This window comes from Panthera tigris, chromosome D2 (assembly GCF_018350195.1).
Source record: "Panthera tigris isolate Pti1 chromosome D2, P.tigris_Pti1_mat1.1, whole genome shotgun sequence".
Lineage (NCBI taxonomy): Eukaryota > Metazoa > Chordata > Mammalia > Carnivora > Felidae > Panthera > Panthera tigris.
This window is the reverse complement of record NC_056670.1, coordinates 17,459,811-17,472,998: the sequence shown is the minus strand read 5'-3', so window position 1 is coordinate 17,472,998 and position 13,188 is coordinate 17,459,811. Positions and strand designations below refer to the sequence as shown.

The window sequence follows — 13,188 nt, the reverse complement described above, 5'->3', positions numbered from 1 at the left end:
CGAATGACTCTACAAGTTCATGTTAACCACTCCACAGCTGGGATAAGGGATATATGAACAAAGATGGAGGTCATACATGGTGCGAGAGCAAGAGCTTCCCCTCACCAGTTCTCATTTAGCTGCTATTGCTGCCGAATGTCCATCCTGCCAGCCACAGACCGGCCCTGAGCCCTGACACAGCACCCTCACATGAGGAGGCCGCTGTCCACTTGGTACAGTTGGATTTGACCAGGACCACACACATCATCAGTCTGGGTTGGCCTGGCCTGGCCGTGGGACCTTGGCCATTATCTGCGGGCTTACAAAGCATTTATTTCATCCGCCTACAAAGAATCCTATCAACATTACGGCAGGCCAACGGACTTACTTTATAGAAAAGGAAGGAAGGTCTGGTCACAAATAACCCACCTGTCCTGTTACATACTGTGCCACCCAGAAGCCTGAGAGAGAATGCCTCTCGAAGATGCTGCTTGTAGATGACACCCTGTGAGATTGGGTGTCATTCTCCAGGGAGCACGTACGGCCTAAATCAATCACCATTACAGGGTGATGTGTCCCACAAGGCTGAATAGGAGTGGCCACACTTACCAACACTCTCAGTGACCCACCTTGGGAGTTTGGGCCTCCCGCCTCCATTACTCCTGGCAAGGAAAAGAGTCGCCATCCCTGCAGGGGTTATTGATGTGGTCATTAGGAAGAGGTAGGACTAATGTTGCACAAGAGAGCAGGGGAAAACACACTCAGCATCTGTGTGTTCTACAGGGAGACTCTTGTTTCTTCTGTGGCCAGTTCTAATGCGTAGGGGATAAGCTTAGGAATCCCCTGGGCTTACACCAATGGGTTAACAAGGCACAAAGAAATACCAAGTCATAAAATGCTCACACCCAACTTTGGGTAAACCAGATTGGCACTCTAAGAATGGGGGGGGGGGTGCAAAGACACTTTGAGAATAGGGAGGCACAAAGGTGCCAGAAATAGGGAGGTGTAAAGGCACCCCAAAATAGAGAGTTGTTGTCTCCTGCTTGTAGGGAAAGCCAGTTTTCAATAAATAAGAATGAAGGCAACACAGACACAAGCAAACATTTTTTAAAAAGAGTCTTAATTGAAGTCATTATTTGGGGTATCCCAGATCCTCTGGTTCCTTCCTTCCTTGGATCTAGTTGTTCAGTTTTCTTTTTTTTTTTTTTAATTTTATTTATGTTTTTTTAATGCTTATTTATTTTTGAGAGAGAGAGAGAGAGTGTGTGAGCAGGGGAGGGGCAGAGAGAGAGGGAGACACAGAATTGAAGCAGGCTCCAAGCTCCGAGCTTAGCACAGAGCCCAAGGCAGGGCTCGAACCCACCCACCGCGAGATCATGACTTGAGCTGAAGTCGGGCGCTCAACCGATTGAGCCACCCAGGTGCCCCTCTATGGTTCATTTATATCACAAGTCTGTAAGATACCACCCTGTCCTAAAAAAATATCCCTTTAGTGTTCAAGCTCGTTTGCATCGAGGCTCTGAGCATTGTAACCAAGAGGTCCTAGCTAACACAAAAGTCTAACTCAAGCCTTGCTATCTTTATGAAGCCGAATATGATGATCGATCCTCCTCTCCGACTGTCTGTGTCATATGCCTCTGTGCATGTTTCGATCTTGCATTATTCTCTTAGATTTTCATGTTTTGTCTTCTCCAGCTTATCAGCACTTTGAGGACCAGGCGTTCCTGATGCCCCACTTTTGTCAGGGTCCCTGTGTGTCAAGCTTCCTGGCATTCCTTTTCTCTGCAGTTAGGAACCCTCCCTTCTACTTCCCTGCAGGCCTCAGATCAGTCAGGCTGGGGACTGTCTCCCTCCACGAGAGGAAAGAGAGGAGACCATCCTAAGCTGACACCGAGTTGCTAAGACCCTTCTTGGTTTTGGTGCCTTTTTGGAATCTTCCTTATTACTTCCATTCCTTAGGGCTCACTGATACCTGGGACTTTCGACCACCTGTCTTGTTTTCCCCTCTTACAGGAGATGCTTGGTACCTCAATCAATCGATCGATCGATCAATCATGAAAAATAAAGCCCAGGCTGTGAATCACGGGTCCTGGCTCTGATCCCTGGGCTGTGTGGCCGTAGACAGTCTCTTGGATCCTCAATGCACCTATTTCCTCATCTGGAATGCCATGACGCATGCTTCCCGTGGATCGGGCACAGCACCTACATCATTCCTGAGTACCCTAACAATGTGATGCGTGTGCGGTAAGGACCCCTGGACTTTGGGAACATATTGCCCCAGAATCTCCAGGTGGAGTCACAGCCGTACCCCGCCCCCATGTCTACACTCGGCCCTGTTTCCACAGCCCCGCTTGCTCCGGCCAGCCCCAAGCTGCCTGGGCTCCCTGGCTCCGGCCTGAGAACCCGTCTGGACTCATGGCCTTCTGATTCAGCATCATGTGAATCTGTGAGACTTTAGGCAAATCTCTGCGTCTGGGCTTCTTCCCAGAAGACTGAAAACCTTACAGATGTGATATTTAAAATGGGTTTCGCTACTTGCTACGTTGAGAACAGTGTTATTTCAGGGGATGGATAGAACAGCCATTTTGTGACGCTTAGAGAGAAGGATTTAAAAACGCACATAATGAAGCGGTTATAAGAGTGATACCCATTTAAAAACATAAATAAGCAAGATGGGTTTGGGCTCCTACGGAGGGCACAGGTACAGAGCATCCAGAATCATCGGTTCCTTGCAGCGGAAGGGACGTTTGTCATTTTCTTCTTTCTCTTGGTTCCATCCGTTTCAGTCAGATGGGCATCCACTCAGGGAAGAACACTGGGATCTTTCTGGGTTCGGAGGAGAGCTGGAACGTTGGAAGTGACCCTTTTGGAAGAGCGACAAAGTGGCTCATGGATTTCGCGCTTTCAGCCTGGGGCTGGCAGATGAGATACGCAGAGAGAGAGAGAGAACTGGCACCAGACGAGCCGGGAGGCCTATTTTTGGAGGAGGCATGGGGACAGCCACCTCCTGAGTCCGTGAGAGAACGTTTCTCTCTCTTCTGAAAATACTCTTTAATGTCTCCATGATCCACTTTCCCAGGAAAGTGGCTGCTGCCCTTCGGAGCAGCTATAAATAGCCGTCACCGGTTGGGATTAAATAAGGCAGCCGGATGAGGATAAGGCAGCCAGGTGCGCTGGGCAGCACACGGGGAGAGAGGAGGGCATCGCAGGCCCCGCTCCTCAAAGGCCAGCGGGTGGGGGGACACTCCCTGGGGAAACTTCGGAACAGATCCCAGGACTCCGGTGCCCGCATGGCCTCCCTTGCCCGAGGGAACAGCACCAAGCACAGAAGGGGACCACGATGCAGTTGCACACGGGCTGGCGCAGACGTGTGCCCACAGCGGCTGCTTAGCCGCTGTCAGGAAGCGCTGGTCCGAGCAGGGGTGAGCACGGGGGGTGGCACAGACTCAGCGCTGTCCCCTCAGGACCCAGCCTCCTCCTTGGCCTCCTTCGAAGCGCACCCTCACCCATCGAGCGGCTCATCCGGGCTTGTGTTTCTGAACGACAGCGCGTGCGTCCCCCTTGGCAAAGATCAACAGAATGCAGGAAATTGTTGACCACGTGCCCAAGTCATCTGGGGCCCAGCGATCAGGGACCCCGGCTTGGAACAAGTCAACAACCCCGCGGCGGCCCTGCCCCCTCCCGTATCGCTGAGCCTCTGTTCCTATTACCATCAGGACATACGTGTTCTGTCTGCCCATTTTTCTCCTTTTTGATTGGAGACGCTAACAACTGGGAGAGCCGCGCTTCCAACCAGAGGTGACCTCCACCCAGGAGAGGAGGAGGGGTTCGGCCAGACTCCCTTCTGTCTGCCTCTTCAGGGAAGCCCAGGGAAGCCCTTTCCACCGGGGGGCAGGGGTGGGGTACACAGCTCCCGCTCTCCTCAAGCCCACAAGAGAAACACCACGGACGTTGTGCCACCAACGGCATTTTCCAGGATGCAGCAATGTTTCTGTCTTCTATTCCCACAGAACTTCCTGTCCTGGATGTTCTGCCACCAAGCGGAAAAAGACAGAAAACCGGGGCACCTGGGTGGCTCAGTCTGTTAAGTGTCTGACTTCCGCTCAGGTCCTGATCCCACGGTTCACGAGTTCGAGCCCCGCGTCGGGCTCTGCGCTGACCGCTAGGAGCCTGGAGCCTGCTTCCGATTCTGTGTCTCCCTCTCTCTCTGCCCCTCCCCTGCTCACACTCTGTCTCTCTCAAAAGTAAATAAACATTAAAAAAAAATTTTAAATCAGAAAGCCAGAAGCGGGTGCAGGAGCGAGCTCACGCATGAAATTGTTCATCCCTGGTGTAACGTGTGTCTGGCCCGTCCCTGGTGTAGGTTTCAAAACGTAACTTTGGGAACATTCATGGTGACCGTCAGAGGTCACGGGGGAATCTGCTACATCTGTCCCCTGACCTTATTCCCTCGTCCACACCGGCACAGGCCAGCACTGGTGCTAGTGAACCCGGCTGAAGATAAACAAGTCCGGGAGAAGGGAAGCCGGTCTCTGTGTTTTAAAGTATCGTCCTATTTACTAATGGTCTTGTCCGAGCCATTTTCAGCAGGGCTGGGAAAGCTGTGCATTTGGACAACAGAGGATTTCCTTTCCAGGGGTAAGAACCATTCAGTTGCAATTTGAGGACTTGCTTGGGGGTGAAGATACACCTGGAACTAACAGGGGCTTATGGCTTTACATTCATACTGACGTGAATGGTCTGATACCAGATCCTTCCAGCAGGATTTGATGAGTCCGGTCCCTGATAGGAGGGAAAGAGATAAAAGATACAGAAGGGGGCAACTGTATCTGTCAAACCCACATCCAGCCAGGGCCAGCCTGCAGATGGCCCTTTGTGGGGCATCCTTGGTTAAAGCCTGGAGTTGTTTTCCTGGAATTAGGAATGTAGAAATGTTCCTGTATCTTGTTGGTGGAATGTTTTTGTCGGGGCGAGGGGGCTGGAGAACACTTTCCTTGCATCCCCTAGGCTTTGATACATGTGTTTCCGTTTTCCATTGTCTCGAGCTACTTTGTAAATTCTCTTTCCATTTCCTCTTTGACCCAGTGACCGTTCAAGAGTGTGGTATTTCGTTTCTGCGTATTTGTGAATTTTCCCACTGGACTTGTGGTTTCATTCCACGGTGGTCCAAAAACCTGCTCGGAATGATTTAGCTCTTAAATTCGTCAAGGCTTGTTTTGAGATCAGCCGTGTGACCTATCCTGAAGAATGTTTCATGTGCGTTTGAGAAGAATGTGCGTCCTTCTGCTGTTGGGTGAGAAGTTCTGTATAGGCCTGTTAGGTCCATGTGGTCCCGCTTCGGGGGGGAGCCTGGGGGCCCCTGTCCAGAGGAACTCAGCAGTATAGACTTGGGGTAGCTCGATCAGCTGCGGACAGCCTCCCGGTCTTCAGTGGCCAAGGCTGTGGGTGTCTGCGGTGGAGGCGAGGACTGCCGGGGTCCTCCTGCACCCCTTTTCTTCGGCAAGGGGTAGTCACAGCCAAGGAGACCCCTCTTGGTGTTGGGATCTGAGGCAGAGGCATGTGACCAGTACCTGCAGAGTCAAGGTCTGGGGCGTGGGCAGATGTGAGCCGGCCGTGACACGGGGCTCTGGGTTGCAAACACTTTTGGGTGTGAGTTTTCTCTTCGGTTTACCTGTCATCCTACCGAGCATGGGTTTGAGAAAGGCTGGTACAGAAAAATATTCACTTCACGGGGAGGCGGGGGGAGATACCCACAGCCTTCTGCCCTTTATAACTTAAAGCCCTGATTAGCAACGTGTCCTGGAGGAAATTGCACCCTGATCACAGAACAAATGCTGCGGGTATATACATTTTTGCGAGCGGTGAACAAAGATTCTAAAACAAAACGGGAATAAGTAGGCCATCATAAATACTAAGATTAGCTTCATGAAAGCGCTCGGATGTGTTACTGTTCTGGGATCTGCCGATGGTGCCCAGAATTAAGCCTTTTGTTCTGCACACTTTTGGTTAAGAAAATCTTGTTATCCATTTATAATATGCTCCGCCAAATAGGGTATGACTCAGGGCCTCCCATGCTCACACTTCCCACGTGGAATTTGATGTGACATTCAAAGCATTTAACAATCAGCTGGCGTGAGCAGTCACCGGGCATACCGACCCGGACCAGCACGGAGCCTCGTGTGCCCCTGCTGAATATCGTCTCCACTCAGCGCTGACCTGTGGCCCCGGCTTTTAGACGGAACAGGCAAAATGATTTGATAAATACCAAAAGTCCTTAGCCCAGATATTCCTGGAACAGCAGTCATTAGTGTCAATGATGGCATCGCACTGTTGCATCCACACGACTCCCGAAACAGAATGCTACGGGCACCGGTGACAGTCACAACAAAGTTTATTGCAACGAGAGGCACGGCCGACCCACCGGGACCAACACTTTTGATCAGAGTGCGGCCTCAAACAGCCGGGGTGCAGAGTTTTTACAGCCGATCACATTGCTTTATCATCACCTGGGAACAGAACAGAGAAATAGTTCCCAGATGGGTTAGAAACAGTTCCCGGATGGGGTGATTATTTTAGACTTTCTGCCGTTAAGTCGCAACCAGTGGATCTCCTTGACCCTGCCTCTGATGCTCTTTTCTTTGAACTTTTGTTTCCTTGATTGGTGAAGCCTAATTTACAAGAGTAGGAAGCAAGGCTGTTATCTCTTAACCTTCAGTGTCAAAACAAAGCTGTTATGTTCCAAGCTACAGTGTCAACACAAAGCTGCTATCTCTCAAGCTACAGGTTAGTCCTACACTACAATTTAACCTTTACAGCATCTCTAGAAAGCTCGACCTGAAAGAAAGGATAAAGTCCACGGCAGAGTCATGGGCATGTTTGCTACCGAAAAGGACCTCACTGTAAAGTGGCTTCCTGTCACGAGGAGATACACGGCTTGTTGGTAAAAATCACCTTGGGGGGGGTGGGGTGGGCAAAGTTACTTTTCATTCCGTCTGAAACCCTTTTTGTTTTGCTTGGATATATTTGAAACCTTCCCAGGGAAGATACTTTCTCTTTGGTTAGATGCCTTTAAGAAGTTGCAAGTAGAAACAGTTTGGTAAAATGCTGAGGCCTGTAAGTTAATGAAGAAATCTGTTTCATCCTAAAATAAGCGTTATTTGGTGGGGGTCGGGGGAGGGAGACGGGAGAGCATGCTGGGCGAGGTGGCCAGACAGTGCGTATCCCAGCTTCGCAGTGATTACGGGGTGGGGGATAAAACACCTCGCTCACACCATCTGTGTGGGTGTGGCAAATGCTGGAATGAACCCTGGGAGAAACCCACAGATTTCCATATGCATCCCTGCAGAGCCAGGCTAGTTTGATGGTGACTTCGGAGAGCGGGGGCCTAAAATATCTGATCCTGGTGGATTTCATGCCTCCCTGCCCCACCCCAGCCCGGCCCAGTTCCCGGCCAAGGGGAGGGCACGGGTGGTGAGGGCACCTGGCCGAAGTCACAGGGAAGTTGTGATTGGCATTCTGGAGGCCTGAAAGGGCCAGGATTCAAGGGTGAGGCAAAGCAAAATTTTGAAAGTGATGATGAGAATTCTTCCTTTTTCTGGCGGAGGTTTTTCTTCAGTCTGTTGACTTGGCTGTTCATGCTTGTGGCCGTTCAGCAGGTCTGGGGTGGGGGGGAGGGGGCTCGAACCTCACACATTCTAAAGAAACTAGCCCTTGGAGACGGGTTCTAAGCCCCTTCGGATATGCCGCCTGGTAAGACTACTTTTGTATACCCAGAGCTTTGGCCACAGCAGATAGTCCATGGTAGTAACAGCAGGATTTGTGGTGGGGACCTTGGGCCATGCCATATCAGTTTGAGTCCTGGAGACGGAGGACTAAGGTCGGCCATGTGGGTGTCCCACACTGATGTGACCAGCCCCCACGGTCAGTGCTCCATGCGTGCTGTCACCGGTCATCGCTGGCAGAAGTAACTGCTGTCTACACAGCTCGGGGACAGAGCACACCTGAAAGCTTGAATCTGGCTCCTCCTGGACCTCATCCCCTCACGCCTTTTCCCTTTGCTGCTTTGAATCTGCATCTTTTCACCGCAGCGAACCATAACTGTGACTGTTAATGTAAGGGTTAAATTGTAGTGTAGGGCTAATGCTTAGCTTGAAAAATAACAGCTTTGTGTTGACACTGAAGGTTAAGAGATAACAGCCTTGCTTTGCTCTGGTAAACTATGCCTCATACCCTTGTAAATTAGGCTTCACCAATTAAGGAAACAAAAGTTCAAAGAAAAGAGCATCAGAGGCAGGGTCAAGGAGATCCACTGGTTGCAACTTAGAGGCAGAAAGTCTAAAGTAAACACCTCATTAGGCAACTGTTAACTCATCTGGAACCTGTTTCTTTGTTCTGTTCCCAGGTGATAAAACGATGTGATCGGTTATAAAAACTCTTGTCCCCCGGCTGTTCTGGGCCGCACTCTTATCAAGAGTGTTGGTCCCGATCGGTCGGCCTTGCCTCTCGTTGCAATAAACTTTGTTGTGACTGTCACTGGTGCCCGTAGCATTCTGTTTCAGGAGTCGTGTGGATGCAACAGTTAACAGTTTTGCCGGGTTCCGTTAAGTCCTCCTGGCGAATCGCGGGCACACCTTCTGTCTAAAGGTGTGGTCTTTCCATTTATCTCGAGGGTGGTCTCGGAGACCCCTGACCACGATGTTGTTTTATCGCCAGCACAGACCATCTTCCTCCCACTAGCCCCCCAGATAACCGTGAAATACGTTGCCCTCCCTCCTTCTCTTTCATCACTTCCACGCTGTCCAGCTGGCCTCCGGATCCTGCAGAATCAAAGATGAGCCCCCTCCAGGCCCGCGTCAGCCTTGACCGAGCGGCCAGGGTGTCTGCGTGCACTGCTGTGAGCGAGCCTAATCTCGCCCCCCAAGGATAATATTGTGAGGCCAGGGCACCCATGTCCCACCAGGCACAGCCCGTCCGTCAGGCGGGTGGCTTCTTCTTTGACTTTCTAGTTATACTCAAGTCTACCCCGCCCCCTGCGCCCTGACCTCCAGACTCTGTTCTTACTCCGTGGCTCCCGTCTTCCCCGAGAGCCGGACCCTCTTCTCCACGTCCCCAGGGACCTCCTGGCCAGTGACATGCATCCCCGTCTGAGCGCCCCTGATCCAGGCTGCCCGCTAGCACATGCCTCCAGGTCCCTGCCTTGGTGGCAACCAGCCCGGAGCCCCTCCTCTGAAACATACGGAGCCAGGGGCAGCATCGACTAAACCTCAAACCTCAGGAAGAGATTTTCCAGCCAAGTGTTATTCCTACCTTGGCCTCCGTCCGTGGCGGGCGAGGTAAGGTGGCCTTTGTTCCCGGAGGACTTGGAATCGCTGATCTAAGAAGTGGATGAGTATTCTCGGGTGCCGGGGGCGGGCGTGGGGGGGGGCTCGCTGAGCTGCCTCAGACTGCGGGTCCCTTCCCCAAGCTGCCAGCGCAAAGCCTACTCATATTTCTGGTCTCCATTTACGTGTTAATTTCCCCAGGGAAACCTTTTCAGGGCCCCGGTGGAGGTCAGGCCCCTTTGGTCTCTGCTTTTGTGAAGACATGATCTTTTCCCTCCAAGAGTTAGCTGTGTTTGTAATTATTGCGTCAGTGTCCCTCCCCCCTCCCCCCCCACCCCGATTGCGGGCTCCATGGACGCTGCGTCTCATTCTGCTCCCCATTGTACCCCACGATCCAGCACAGTGCCTGGGACGTAGTGGAGTGCTCAAACATATTTCTTCTTTAAAAATTTTTTAATGTTTATGTATTTTTGCGAGAGAGACAGAGCATGAGCAGGGGAGGGGCGGAGAGAGAGGGAGACCCAGAATCCGAAGCGGGCTCCAGACTCCGAGCTGTCAGCACAGAGCCCGCCATGGGGCTCAAAACCACCAACCGTGAGATCATGATCTGAGTCGAAGCCGGACGCTTAACCGACTGAGCCAAGCCGGACGCTTAACCGACTGAGCCACCCAGTCGCCCCTCAAATATATTTCTTGGACTCAGGGTGAAGTGTAGGAACCATGTCACGATCGCCTTCTGGTTTTGTTTTGTTTTGTTTAATTAATTCAATGTTCCCCTCCCTATAGGTACGCTCAGCTTTCATAATCTTTGGCTCTTGTGATTTGATCATCTGTTTACAACCTTAAAGACATTAGAGAAGTGATTCGTTGCCAAGGTAACCCTTTCACAACTGGCAAAAAAGGACAGGCCTGCACGGATCAGCCACCCTCCTCCTCCACACCTCTTTCCTGACTGCTCAAGGGAACAGAGAGCTAATGCGGAGGGGAGGGAGTTTCTCCTTGCAAAAGTGGCTGGAGAAAATTTCTGACACGCGGTACAAGCTGGATGAACTCGGAGGACATTATGCTGAGTGAAATAAACCCATCACAAAAGGGTGCATGCTGTGCTGTCCCGCCTACATGAGTTTCCAAGAGGAGCCGAATTCATAGAGATGCCAGTGGAATGGTGGAAGCCAGGGGCTGAGACGGGGCAGGGGGATCCTCGTTGACTGGTACATAATTACAGTTTGAGAAGAAGTCCTGGAGGCGGACGGCGGTGACAGTGGCCAACGATGTACCTGATGCCGCTGAAACGTACACATAAAGGGTCAAATTAGAAAATTGTCTGTTGTCTGTATCGGCCACAATAAAACAAAATGAAGAAAGAAAGACGGATGGTGAGAGCCTTCCAGCCCATCAGGGATTTGAAGGAAACAATCGGTGCTTTCTTGTTTCAATACTGCAATCAAAGACGTAGGCACGCAGGCTCTTTGTTCTTCATTAACCCTCAAACACCCCAGAAGCGTACCCACGACCTATCTCAGGAGGCTAAGATAACTGAGGTTGTGGGAGTTGAGGAACCGTCTGGAGGTTACACACCTGCTAGGAGGTAGAGGCCAACCATAAGTCTGTCTGATGATGGGGCTCCTGGGTGGCTCAGCCAGTTGAGAATCTGACTTCTGATCTCGGCTCAGGTCCGTGAGTTCAAGCCCCGTGTCGGGCTGCACGCCGTCCGCGCAGAGCCTGCTTGGGATTCTCTCTCTCCGCGCCCCCTCTCCCCCCTCTCCTGCGCATGTGCTCTCTCTCAAAATAAATAAAGAAACTTAAAAAAAAAATCTGATGCTACTGAGGCTGGCCCCCTCAGAAACGGGGCAGCAAAATCCGCCCTCACAGCTATTCCAGGCTTGAACGTGCTCCAGTCCTGTCGGTTTCATTCCTCCTCCGTAAATGCGCCCCCGTCACAGACCCTGCCTCTGCAAAGGATGTTGACCCTTTCCCTTGTTTGGTAATGTGGGATCCCTGTAATTCTGCAAATTTGCTACAAGGCAGACTCAAATGCCAAGGGGGCAGGCTGAATATCCCCAGAAAGCAAGGGTTCCCCAGGAGAAGCTGGGAAGGAATCTCCCACAACAAACGCTTTTAAGTGAAAGGCGAAGTTCCCAGGCCACCCTCTCCGATCCTTCCCAAGGTTGTTAGCACGGCGTCGGGCAGTGCGGGTGCTTACGCTGTTCATAGTGACGTGGTATTTGGAGAGGAAATAAGGAGTAGGCTTTCTCTTTCGTACGTACTTGACTTCAGAATACCTCCTCAAGTATCCAAACCCTAGGTCCAATCATGTCCACCCCAACAAGTGATATCACATAATCCTCTCTGAGACTGGGAGCCAGAGGAGGTTATATGATAGCTGATAGCTGCCTTCCTTAAGTTACTCCAAGCCCCAAAGGGCCCTGACTTCTGATCTTTGGGGTTCTGATATCAAAGCTCCCAATCCCGTATTTTCCCCACGACTGCTTTCCAGAAGTGCCTGTGCAGATGATGTTTTCCCCCAAGCGGGAGAAAGCAGCTGTTAACTAACTTGACTAGACCCAGGGAGAGAGGTTGCCAACACAAGCCAGTCAAGTCTCTGTGGCTCAGAGTAGACACCGAGAGGATGCCAAGCGGTGGCGGCTGCGGTTGGTGCTGTCGCGGCAGGTGTGGGCACAGAAAACAGCCGAGGACAGGGGACCAGAGACCCCGGAGAGACACCTGGGGCGCTAGAGAAGAGACGAAACGAATCTCAGGACTCAGGGCCCCAAGAGACGGGGTCAGGAGCGTCTCCGGGGCCAGGCAGCCTGTTGGGGTAACTTGGGACTGTCCAGAACTGGAAAACTCTCAACTGTAACACACACACACACACACACACACACACACACACACACAAAAGTGATAGATGTTCAATGTCAAAAATTCAAACAACAGAGAAGGGGGAGAGTAAAACAGGAAGGGGTTGAGTCCCCGCCTTCCTGTTCAAGCAATTTCTCTCCTTTCTCTCCTCTCCCCGGGGTAACCACTATGAGCTACCAGCAGTAAACACATACCCTCTGGTCTTTTCTCCAGGTATTTGGAAACATGTAGAGACCTCTTCCTCCCAAATCAGAGGTCACTTGAAATGTTACATTCCTTTATTTTTTTTTTTTAATCAAATTTAAATCTGACGCCAAGCCCTCATCCTCCGTCACTGGGGCTTCCTCGCCCCAAGAATGACACAGGGATCCCGGGATCCCGTGCCAGCCAAGGAGGACATCCCCCATCGTGAGCCCAGGGGTCCTCTCAGATCCAGTGGCCCGCTGATTCTGTGTCTCAGGAGCACTGGCATCTTTGGCACACTGAGGTACCCACTCCCTGGGTCGAGCCCCGCAGGGCCCATGGGGATCCATCCTTGCTGATGTTTGCTATCCCTGGGGCAGTATCAGGTTTTCCTCTGCTTCCAAACCCTTACCTTCTGCTCTTTTCAGATGGCGGGAAAGTTCGTGCCGGCTCTTGCTTCTTTTTTTTTTTTTTTTTAATTCTTTTTAAAAAAATTTTTTTTGATGTTTATTTATTTTTGAGAGAGACAGAATGAGAATGTGGGAGGGGCAGAGAGAGAGAGGGAGACACAGAATCCAAAGCAGGCTCCAGGCTCCAAGCTGTCAGCACAGAGCCTGACTCGGGGCTCGAGCTCACAAACCATGAGATCACACCCTGAGCTGAAGTCAGATGCTTAACTGACTGGGGCCCCCAGGCGCCGAGGACACACACACACGAATATAACGGGATCACACAAAGGGCTCCCACTGTACGTAATATTCTCTAGCTCGCTTTTTTCACGGAAGAATATCCGAGACATGCTTCTCTGCCAGTATCTTTACATCAACATCTCCTTTTTCAAACA

General features: G+C 51.4%; 1 long non-coding RNA gene across 1 annotated transcript; it reads left to right on the top strand.

Annotated features, from left to right (window-relative positions):
- Nucleotides 1-4,970: 4,970 nt before the first annotated feature.
- Nucleotides 4,971-10,966, top strand: LOC122231847. The gene is made up of 3 exons (XR_006209105.1): nucleotides 4,971-5,272; nucleotides 8,782-9,311; nucleotides 10,086-10,966. It is a non-coding gene; the product is annotated as an uncharacterized LOC122231847 (long non-coding RNA).
- The last annotated feature ends 2,222 nt before the right edge of the window (nucleotides 10,967-13,188 follow it).